This window comes from Arachis hypogaea, chromosome 12 (assembly GCF_003086295.3).
Source record: "Arachis hypogaea cultivar Tifrunner chromosome 12, arahy.Tifrunner.gnm2.J5K5, whole genome shotgun sequence".
NCBI classification, from domain to species: Eukaryota; Viridiplantae; Streptophyta; class Magnoliopsida; order Fabales; family Fabaceae; genus Arachis; species Arachis hypogaea.
In genome coordinates, this window is record NC_092047.1 from 16,133,792 (window position 1) to 16,145,814 (window position 12,023).

The 12,023-nt window shown below is 38.0% G+C and overlaps 2 long non-coding RNA genes across 2 annotated transcripts; one reads left to right on the forward strand and one right to left on the reverse strand.

Moving 5' to 3' along the window:
- Positions 1 to 396: 396 nt before the first annotated feature.
- On the forward strand, positions 397 to 2,804 carry LOC140177290 (uncharacterized). The gene is made up of 3 exons (XR_011869108.1): positions 397 to 576; positions 668 to 722; positions 2,446 to 2,804. It is a non-coding gene; the product is annotated as an uncharacterized lncRNA (long non-coding RNA).
- A 3,936-nt stretch (positions 2,805 to 6,740) lies between these two features.
- Positions 6,741 to 8,898, reverse strand: LOC140177291 (uncharacterized). Its single transcript, XR_011869109.1, has 3 exons — positions 8,808 to 8,898; positions 8,591 to 8,719; positions 6,741 to 7,056 (listed from the first exon to the last, which is right to left on the reverse strand). It is a non-coding gene; the product is annotated as an uncharacterized lncRNA (long non-coding RNA).
- Between the last annotated feature and the right edge of the window lie 3,125 nt (positions 8,899 to 12,023).

The following is a 12,023-nucleotide window of genomic DNA, read 5'->3' on the forward strand; positions in this document are numbered from 1 at the left end:
ATATGGTAGACGATATAAGTACGATATAAATATGACAGTATTGCTAAAATTAAAATAATTTTTTTATATTTTAGTAACATTTTTTTAACAACACTTTTTAAAAAGTGTTGCTAAATAAAAAATTACTTTAATTTTAAAAGCACTCTTTAAAATGTAAACTCCGATTAAATTAGTAGATAATTAGTCAATAAATTAGTTTTTAATAAGGAGGATTAAAAACGTAAATATTATATTAAATTAGGATAGAGCTCATCGAAACGAGAATTTTGACACCAATTTCGAAGAAAATGGTCCAAAATTGGACCGAACGGACCGAACCGGTTGAACCAGACCCGAATCGGGCTGTCGGTCCAACCGGACCAGCCCTTTTAAGTGAACCCAAGCCTTCGTCCCCCTCATTTCAACGTAAACGAAGCTGAAAGCTTCCCAGGGGAAAAGAAGAATGAAACATTCCCGTAACCCTCACGTAAATTTCCGATCCCCGTAACTTCTCCGTCCGAGCTCCAATCGCCGCACCATTTGCGGCCACGCGTCCACCGCGTTAAGCTCTACATTTCTACCGAAACAATTTTATAGGTAACTTGCTATTTCACTTCAGCCTCTCATTTCCCCCAATTTTCGAGTTTTGAGAAGGGGTGTTGAATTTATTTGATTTTTGATGTTTTAGGATCCAATTAGCTTGAGAAAAACGTTCACTCTTGATTATGTGAAGCTTGGGTAAGGTGAGGATGCGATAATTCTATTTTATTTTCATTGAATTTGAGCTTTGAGTATTAAATTGGATATATATGTGTTATGAATGTGTATTATGTTGTGAATAAATAATTGGAGCTTGAAATTGTGAATACTGGAACTTGGAGGAAGCAGATTAGTTGAGTTTTGAGGGGCTGTCTTGGTTTTGAATAAATAGCTTTGGTCGTTACGTGGAAATCGGCCAAGGTATGGTTTAGGTCTCTTGCATTTAATATATAATGTTCTGTGAAAACTTAGGCTAGACGACCATAGGATAAATTGGAATGCAGGTGTATGTTTAATGTTTAGTAATTTGTCGATGAATATATTTGGTTGAAGTTTATTGAATAATTAGTTATTAATTTTGGATGGTGAATGTTGTTATGTTAATTTGGAGAGAATTATGGTTGAATGTTATTGTTGATGAACATGGTTGGTTTGGTGCTTGTTGATTAACTAATGATTTGGTGAATTATTGATTTGAGGTATAACTATTGTGGAGGTTGTTGTGATAATGAGGTATTTTATGTTAAAAGCCTAGGATTTGTGAACTATGATTCTTAGTTGAATTTTGGGTTGTTGGATTTGAATATTGTATGAGTATAATTGTTTATCTGAGGTAGATTTATTGTGGTGATTGTTATGATGATGAGGAAGGGTATGTTGAATTGAAAAGAAAGTAGGTTTGGACCCGAAAAGGGTGGCAAAATTCGAGTTTTAGAGGAGATGCTGCTGAAATTTTATAAAAATTAGAGATTTTGTTTATATGATTATTTAAAAAGATTTAGGTTCAAAGGTTATATGGTTTGATTTTGAGTTATTAAGAAAATGAGCATGTTTTAAGTTTGATTCATTTAGAAAAGAATGAATTATATTTTGAATTGGAACTATTGATGGATGGAATGGGAGGTGTGATAATGAAGGATAAGGATTGAATATGATTGATTTATGATGAGGAATGAAATGCGATTGAGAATGATGTGGATGTTGATGAATTTTAATTGAATTATTTAAATGGCTTATGAATTTGAATAATCTGAGATACGAGATTCCCTGGATTAAGTGTTGTGGCTTGCCACCACGTGTACCAGGTTGAAAACTAGATACTCTGTTGACCCTACGACGTAAGTGTGACCGGGCACTATATAAATTCCCGGGAATGTTACCCCCATTGAGCAATATTGACTATATGAAAAAAAAGCTATGCATAGACTCTTGGGGATGCACGTCGGAGGACCGTCTAAGGACAATTCAGACTTGTCGGGTTGGCTGGATAACCGACAGATGAGCCTCATCAGCCATAGGACAGGCATGCATCATATGCATATTACTTGAATTACTTGCTTGTGCGTTAATTGGGTGTGCTTATCTGTATTTGTCATGCTAAATGTGTATTTGTTACCTGCAGTATTTGTAACCTTCTTGTGTTTGCCTTTATCTGTCTATTTGTTTGTGAAAATGCATGATGGAGTTGGAGGTATGGAGGAATGGCAGTATGAGATTTAAGTTTAAGGTTAAGTTAAGTCAGGTTTACATATTCTTAGAAAACCCACCTTTTATGGCTTCTGTTTAATACTTTAAGCTCTACAATCTGAGTGTCGGTGTTTTAGGATTGCCTCTGGCATTCCCAGGACCTTATATATTATGTGTGTGGCACCTTTACCATACTGAGAACCTCCAGTTCTCATTCCATACTATGTTGTTGTTTTTCAGATGCAGGTCGAGAGGCATCTCGTTAGGCGTTTGGACTCTGGAAGCGGAGTGGTTACAGGGTTATTTTGTTATGCTATGATATGTGTGTGTGTGTGTGTGTGTGTGTGTGTGTATGTGTGTGTGTGTGTGTGTGTGTGTGTGTGTGTGTGTGTGTGTGTGTGTGTGTGTGTGTGTGTACTTGGTTTTCTCTCCGCATAACTTGTTATTTTGATCCTCTTAGAGGTTTATGGAGAGGTAGGATTGTGTATATGTACTTTTGGGTTTTGGATATGTATGTATATATATGTAAATATTCTCCGGCCAGTCTTGACTTCGCAGGCTGAGTCAGGAGCTTGTTATTTTGTATCTTTGGCACTCTATTCCTACTTCTGTCATCTTATGTTTAGTAGATATTGTAACACCCTACCACACAAAGCTTTACGCTTAAGTCGTAAAACAGAGGTGATGTGGTATTACGACCTCTAAAATAAAATAAGTACATATAATAGCAGAAGAATTGTAATATGCTAGGAGCCTTGAAGAATAGGGGGAAATAAAAATCGCACAATAAAGGCGCAACGCTCAAGGAACGAGTTAACTTGCGTGCTAAGAAAACTGTAACTGTCAAACATAAGATAACAGAAGTAGGAATAGAGTGCCAAAGATACAAAATAACAAGCTCCTAACTCAGCCTGCGAAGTCAAGACTGGCCGGAGAATATTTACACATATATATACATACATATCCAAACCCAAAAGTACATATACACAATCCTGCCTCTCCATAAACCTCTAAGAGGATCAAAAAGAATAAGTCATGCGGAGAGAAAACTAAGTACATATATATACATCATAGCATAACAAAATATCCCAGTAACCACTCCGCTTCAAGAGTCCAGACGCCTAACGAGATGCCTCTCGACCTGCATCTGAAAAATAACAACATAGTATGGAATGAGAACCGGAGGTTCTCAGTATGGTAAAGGTGCCACACACATAATATATAAGGTTCTGGGAATGCCAGAGGCAATCCTAGAACACCGACACTCAGATTATAGAGCTTAAAGTATTAAACAGAAGCCATAAAGGGTGGTTCTCTAAAAATATTTAATCCTAACTTAACTTAACCTTAGATCTAAATCCCATACTGCCATTCCTCCATACCTCCAACTCCATCATGCATTTTCACAGACAACTAAACAGACAAAGGCAAACACAAGAAGGTTACAAGTACTGCAGATAACAAATATACATTTAGCATGGCAAGTACAGATAGGCACACCCAATTAGAGCACAAGCAAGTAATTCAAGTAATATGCATATGATGCATGCCTGTCCTATGGCTGATGAGGCTCATCTGTCGGTTATCCAGCCAACCCGACAAGTCTGAATTGTCCTTAGACTGTCTCCCGACGTGCATCCCCAAGAGTCTATGCATAGCTTTATCTAAAATAATCAATATTACTCAATGGGGGTAACATTCCCGGGAATTTATATAGTGCCCGGTCACACTTACGTCGTAGGGTCAACAGAGTATCGAGTTTTCAACCTGGTACACGTGGTGGCAAGCCACGGCACTTAATCCAGGGAACCTCGTATCTCAGATCATTAAATTATTCAAGCCATATAAATAATTCAATTATAATTCATCAACATCCACATCATTCTCAATCGCATCTCATTCATCATCATACATCAATCATATTCAATCCTTATCTTTCATTATCACACCTCACATTCCGTCCATCAATAGTTTCAATTCAAAACATAATTCATTCTTTTCTAAATGAATCAAACTTAAAACATGCTCATTTTCTTAATAACTCAAAATCAAACCATATAACCTTTGAATCTAAATCTTTTTAAATAATCATCTAAACAAAGTCTCTAATTTTTATAAAATTTCGGCAGCATCTCTTCTAAAACTCGGACTTTGCCACCCTTTTCGGGTCCAAACCTATATTCTTTTCAATTCAACATACCCTTCCTCATCATCATAACAATCACCACAATAAATCTACCTCAGATCAATAATTATACTCATACAATATTCAAATCCAACAACCAAAATTCAACTAAAAATCATAGTTCACAAATCCTAGGATTTTAACACAAAATACGTCATTTTTCATTCAAAATTTCCATTCCAATTATTTTCAAACCTATTACCACCAATCCAAATTGCTAACAATAATCCTCAACAAGCTCCATATCTTTTCATCAATCATCATTCAACCAAACTAAAATATAGCCATTTAATCAACAATTCAATCACATATCCTTTCAAAGATCCAACTAGCAACCAATATCATCTTACAAACAAATCACCAAACCAAACCAAGCATATTCATCAACCCATTACTAAACATTAAATATACACCTGCATTCCAACTTATCCTATGATCATCTAGCCTAAGTTTTCACAGAACATTATATATTAAATGCAAGAAACCTAAACCATACCTTAGCCGATTCCCAAGAATTATTCCAAGACAATTTTCCTAAAAGAACACAGCCCTCAAAACCTCAACTAATCCGCTTCCCCCAAGCTCCAGTATTCACAATTTCAAGCTCCAATTATTTATTTACAACCTAATACACATTTATAACACATATATACCCAATTTAATACTCAAAGCTCAAATTAAATGAAATTAAAATGGAATTATGATTTTCTCACCTTACCCAAGCTTCACATAAGCAAGAGTGAACATTTTCCTCAAGCTAATTGGATCCTAAAACATCAAAGAGTAAAGAAATTTAATACCTCCACTTAACTTCCCAAAAATTGGGGAAGAAGAGGCTGAGAATAAAAGAATGATTTACCTATGAAATTTTTCCAGTAAAAATGTAGAGCTCGACGCGGTGGACGCGTGGCCACAAACGGTGCGGCGATCGGAGCTCGGACGGAGGAGTTACGGCAAATTAAATTTACCGTGAGGGTTGGAAACGTTCTTCGTTTCTCTCTTCCCCTAAATGTGTTTCACGCTGCCTCTGCTGAATGGGGAAGAAGAGAGACTTGGATTCATTAAATGCTGGGCCAGTTGGGCCCACGGGCCCGGTTTGGGCCCGGTTCAACCGGTTCGGCCCGTTCGGTCTAATTTTTGACCGATTTTTTTGAAATTGGTGTCAAAATTCTCGTTTCGATGAGCTCTATCCTAATTTAATATAATATTCACATTTCTAATCCTCCTTATTAAAAACTAATTTACTAACTAATTTAACCGGGGTTTACATCCTACCCACCTAATAAAGAATTTTGCCCTCAAAATTCAAATCTAGTTATCTGAAAAGAGATTTGGATAGTCCTTTCGCATATCTGATTCGAGTTCCCAGGTATGTTCCTCGATACCAGCTCGACTCCAAGCTACTTTTACCAATGATACTTCCCTTCCCCGTAATCGTTTAACACTGGTGTCATCAATTCTTACCGGGGCTATTGGAAGTGTTAGATCTTCTCTCACTTGGATTGGTTCTGGTTCTAGAACATGACTTGCATCAGGAGTATACTTCCGAAGCTGTGATACATGAAATACATCGTGCAAATTCGAAAAATACGGCAGTAAGGCAATTCTATAAGCCACTAGTCCAATTCTCTTCAAGATCTCAAACGGTCCAATATAACGGGGATTTAGTTTCTTAGTCTTAAAAGCTCTTCCCACTCCAATGGTTGGTGTAACTTTCAGAAATAAAGCAAGTGTCATAGGACCATCCTCATCATTATTATTCCCGTAATTACCCTGATTTATCTTATTATCCAGTGCCTCGGCTATTGCCTGCATAGCTACAGCCATATTTCCCAGAGTAGCCATAAAGTCTACTGGATCATTCCCTACCGGGCTAGGAGTAACGATGCCTATCCTACCTCTACCTCGCCCGCGACCGCGTCTGCGAGTCGACATCTGGTCCTTATACACACTAAACAAGTGATATTAAGTTGATCAGTCTCAATATCGCAGGTCTAATGCTTTAAGTTCCAAATGCATGCTCACAAACGTTTATGCCATATATATCAATCAGATATCCTAATAGCACATACACCCATATACAGAGAATGCACAGAAGCACAATCAGTCTGTCTTTCAGGCTCTATAGGAACGAACTGCTCTGATACCATAATGTAACACCCTACCACACAAAGCTTTACGCTTAAGTCATAAAACAGAGGTGATGTGGTATTACGACCTCTAAAATAAAATAAGTACATATAATAGCAGAAGAATTGTAATATGCTAGGAGCCTTGAAGAATAGGGGGAAATAAAAATCGCACAATAAAGGCGCAACGCTCAAGGAACGAGTTAACTTGCGTGCTAAGAAAACCGTAACTGTCAAACATAAGATAACAGAAGTAGGAATAGAGTGCCAAAGATACAAAATAACAAGCTCCTAACTCAGCCTGCGAAGTCAAGACTGGCCGGAGAATATTTACACATATATATACATACATATCCAAACCCAAAAGTACATATACACAATCCTGCCTCTCCATAAACCTCTAAGAGGATCAAAAAGAATAAGTCATGCGGAGAGAAAACTAAGTACATATATATACATCATAGCATAACAAAATATCCCAGTAACCACTCCGCTTCAAGAGTCCAGACGCCTAACGAGATGCCTCTCGACCTGCATCTGAAAAATAACAACATAGTATGGAATGAGAACCGGAGGTTCTCAGTATGGTAAAGGTGCCACACACATAATATATAAGGTTCTGGGAATGCCAGAGGCAATCCTAGAACACCGACACTCAGATTATAGAGCTTAAAGTATTAAACAGAAGCCATAAAGGGTGGTTCTCTAAAAATATTTAATCCTAACTTAACTTAACCTTAGATCTAAATCCCATACTGCCATTCCTCCATACCTCCAACTCCATCATGCATTTTCACAGACAACTAAACAGACAAAGGCAAACACAAGAAGGTTACAAGTACTGCAGATAACAAATATACATTTAGCATGGCAAGTACAGATAGGCACACCTAATTAGAGCACAAGCAAGTAATTCAAGTAATATGCATATGATGCATGCCTGTCCTATGGCTGATGAGGCTCATCTGTCGGTTATCCAGCCAACCCGACAAGTCTGAATTGTCCTTAGACTGTCCCCCGACGTGCATCCCCAAGAGTCTATGCATAGCTTTATCTCAAATAATCAATATTACTCAATGGGGGTAACATTCCCAGGAATTTATATAGTGCCCGGTCACACTTATGTCGTAGGGTCAACAGAGTATCGAGTTTTCAACCTGGTACACGTGGTGGCAAGCCACGGCACTTAATCCAGGGAACTTCGTATCTCAGATCATTAAATTATTCAAGCCATATAAATAATTCAATTATAATTCATCAACATCCACATCATTCTCAATCGCATCTCATTCATCATCATACATCAATCATATTCAATCCTTATCTTTCATTATCACACCTCACATTCCGTCCATCAATAGTTTCAATTCAAAACATAATTCATTCTTTTCTAAATGAATCAAACTTAAAACATGCTCATTTTCTTAATAACTCAAAATCAAACCATATGACCTTTGAATCTAAATCTTTTTAAATAATCATCTAAACAAAATCTCTAATTTTTATAAAATTTCGGCAGCATCTCTTCTAAAACTCGGACTTTGCCACCCTTTTCGGGTCCAAACCTGTATTCTTTTCAATTCAACATACCCTTCCTCATCATCATAACAATCACCACAATAAATCTACCTCAGATCAATAATTATACTCATACAATATTCAAATCCAACAACCAAAATTCAACTAAAAATCATAGTTCACAAATCCTAGGATTTTAACACAAAATACCTCATTTTTCATTCAAAATTTCCATTCCAATTATTTTCAAACCTATTACCACCAATCCAAATTGCTAACAATAATCCTCAACAAGCTCCATATCTTTTCATCAATCATCATTCAACCAAACTAAAATATAGCCATTTAATCAACAATTCAATCATATATCCTTTCAAAGATCCAACTAGCAACCAATATCATCTTACAAACAAATCACCAAACCAAACCAAGCATATTCATCAACCCATTACTAAACATTAAATATACACCTGCATTCCAACTTATCCTATGGTCATCTAGCCTAAGTTTTCACAGAACATTATATATTAAATGCAAGAAACCTAAACCATACCTTAGCCGATTCCCAAGAATTATTCCAAGACAATTTTCCTAAAAGAACACAGCCCTCAAAACCTCAACTAATCCGCTTCCTCCAAGCTCCAGTATTCACAATTTCAAGCTCCAATTATTTATTTACAACCTAATGCACATTTATAACACATATATACCCAATTTAATACTCAAAGCTCAAATTAAATGAAATTAAAATGGAATTATGATTTTCTCACCTTATCCAAGCTTCACATAAGCAAGAGTGAACGTTTTCCTCAAGCTAATTGGATCCTAAAACATCAAAGAGTAAAGAAATTTAATACCTCCACTTAATTTCCCAAAAATTGGGGAAGAAGAGGCTGAGAATAAAAGAATGATTTACCTATGAAATTGTTCCGGTAGAAATATAGAGCTCGACGCGGTGGACGCGTGGCCACAAACGGTGCGGCTATCGGAGCTCGGACGGAGGAGTTACGGCAAATTAAATTTACCGTGAGGGTTGGAAACGTTCTTCGTTTCTCTCTTCCCCTAAATGTGTTTCACGCTGCCTCTGCTGAATGGGGAAGAAGAGAGACTTGGATTCATTAAATGCTGGGCCGGTTGGGCCCACGGGCCCGGTTTGGGCCCGGTTCAACCGGTTCGGCCCGTTCGGTCTAATTTTTTACCGATTTTTTTGAAATTGGTGTCAAAATTCTCGTTTCGATGAGCTCTATCCTAATTTAATATAATATTCACATTTCTAATCCTCCTTATTAAAAACTAATTTACTAACTAATTTAACCGGGGTTTACAGATATGGTTTTCTTAGCACGCAAGTCAACTCGTTCCTTGAGCGTTGCGCTTTTATTTTGCGATTTTTATTCCCTCTATTCTTCAAGGCTCCTAGCATATGATAATTCTTCTGCTATTATATGTACTCATTTTATTTTAGAGGTCGTAATACCATATCACCTCTGTTTTACGACTTAAGCGTAAAGCTTTGTGTGGTAGGGTGTTACATTATGGTATCAGAGTAGTTCGTTCCTATAGAGCCTGAAAGACGGACTGATTGTACTTCTGTGCATTCTCTGTATATGTGTGTATGTGCTATTAGGATATCTGATTGATATATATGGCATAAACGTTTGTGAGCATGCATTTGGAACTTAAAGCATTATACCTGCGATATTGAGACTGATCAACTTAATATCACTTGTTTGGTGTGTATAGGGACCAGATGTCGACTCGCGGACGCGGTCGCGGGCGAGGTAGAGGTAGGACAGGCACCGTTACTCCTGCCCCCACAGGGACTGATCCAGTAGACTTTATAGCTGCTCTGGGAAATATAGCTGCAGCTATGCAGGCGACAGCCAAGGCACTGGGTAATCAGATAAACCAGGGTAATCATGGGAACAATAATGATGAGGACGGTCCTATGACACTTGCTACATTTCTGAAAGTTCGCCCTCCAACCTTTAGGGGAACCTCAAATCCCACTGATGCAGATAATTGGATTCAGGCTATAGAAAGGGCGTTACTGGCACAACAGGTTCCTGAAGAGCAATGGGTTGAATTTGGAACTTATCAGTTGCAAGGTGAAGCTCAGTATTGGTGGCAGGGAACCCGACGTATCCTGCAGCCTGATGGTGCTGCGATTCCTTGGGAGGTTTTCCGAACAGAATTTTATAAGAAATACTTTCCTAATTCAGCCAGAAATGCCAAGGAACTTGAATTAATGCAGTTAAAGTAGGGACAAATGACTGTTGCTGAGTATAGTATCAAATTTGAGGAGTTATGTCACTTTTCTCGTATCTGTCAAGGTGCGCCTGAAGATTTTACTGAATGGAAGTGTATTAAATATGAGGGAGGTCTTCGTTGCGATATTCTGAGCTTCGTTACCCCAATGGAGATTAGGGTGTTTTCTGATTTGGTAAATAAGAGTAGGGTGGCTGAAGATTGTGTGAGGAAGGCGACAGCAGAGAAAGGGAGTTTGAGGGTGCCTTTTCAGAGGCCTTCAGGGAGAAACTTTGCTCCGAGAGGTAGGAATTTCAAGCGTGGAGGTTTTGTTCCGTAGCAGACTCAGGGTCAAGGTAATTACAGAAGGCCGAATATTACTACTAATTAAGGAAAAAGGTTTGGGAAGCAGCCACAGCAGGATCTGAATTGTTAGAAGTGCGGAAAGTATCATCCTGGAGTTCCGTACAGACTAGGACTTGGAGTGTGCTATTCCTGTGGACAGCCCGCGCATATAGCCAGTAATTGCCCTGAGAAGAAGAAGTATGAAACTGGTAGGGTGCAGCAACCGAGGAGAGTATACACCACTTCTACCATTGGTGTTGAGGGATCTAAGACACCGATTAGAGGTAATTATGAAATGGCTAGTAAAATCTTAAATGCTTTATTTGATTCAGGAGCAAGTCATTCATTTATTGCATTTGAAAAGGCCCATGAATTAGGATTGAGAATGGTGGTTTTAGGTTATGATTTGAAAGTATATAATGCTACTCATGAAGCTATGGTGACTAGGATAGGATGTCCACAAGTTCCCTTTCGAGTACAACAGCGTGAATTTGTGCATGATTTAATTTGTTTGCCTATGACTGGTCTTGATCTCATTTTGGGATTGGATTGGTTATCCAAGAATCATGTTTTGCTTGATTGTTCTGAGAAGTCAGTACAGTTTATGCCAGAAGGGTCAGAAGCACCGGTTGTGGTGAATAGTTACTATTTGAATTCTATGATAATAAACTGTTCTGGAACCGAATGTCAAGGTATTATGTTATTAACTTCGGGAGTATCAGGTGATGATCATAGTTTAGAGAAGATTCCCATTGTATGTGAATTTCCATATGTGTTTCCAGATGATATTAATGAATTTTCACTTAACCGGGAAGTGGAATTCGCAATTGGGTTGGTGCCTGGAGCCGGTTCGATTTCAATTACTCCTTACAGGATGTCACCTTTAGAAATGGCTGAACTGAAAGCTCAGCTGGAAGATCTGTTGGGTAAGCATTTTATCCGACCAAGTGTTTCTCCGTGGGGAGCGCCAGTGTTACTGGTAAAGAAGAATGATGAAAGTATGCGGTTGTGTGTCAATTATCGGCAATTGAATAAGATCACTGTGAAGAATAAATATCCGTTGCCTAGAATCGATGATCTAATGGATCAGTTACAGGATTCCGGTGTATTTTCTAAGATTGACCTGCGATCCGGGTATCATCAGATAAGGGTTAGAGACGAGGATATTCCGAAAACTGCTTTCAGGACGCGTTATGGTCATTATGAGTATACAGTGATGTCTTTTGCGTTAACTAATGCCCTGGCAGTATTTATGGATTATATGAACAGGATTTTCCGACCGTATCTGGACAAGTTTGTTATTGTCTTCATTGATGACATTCTTGTTTACTCTAAGTCTGAAGAGGAACATGCTGAACACTTGCGAACTGTGCTGCAAATTCTGAGAGACAGGA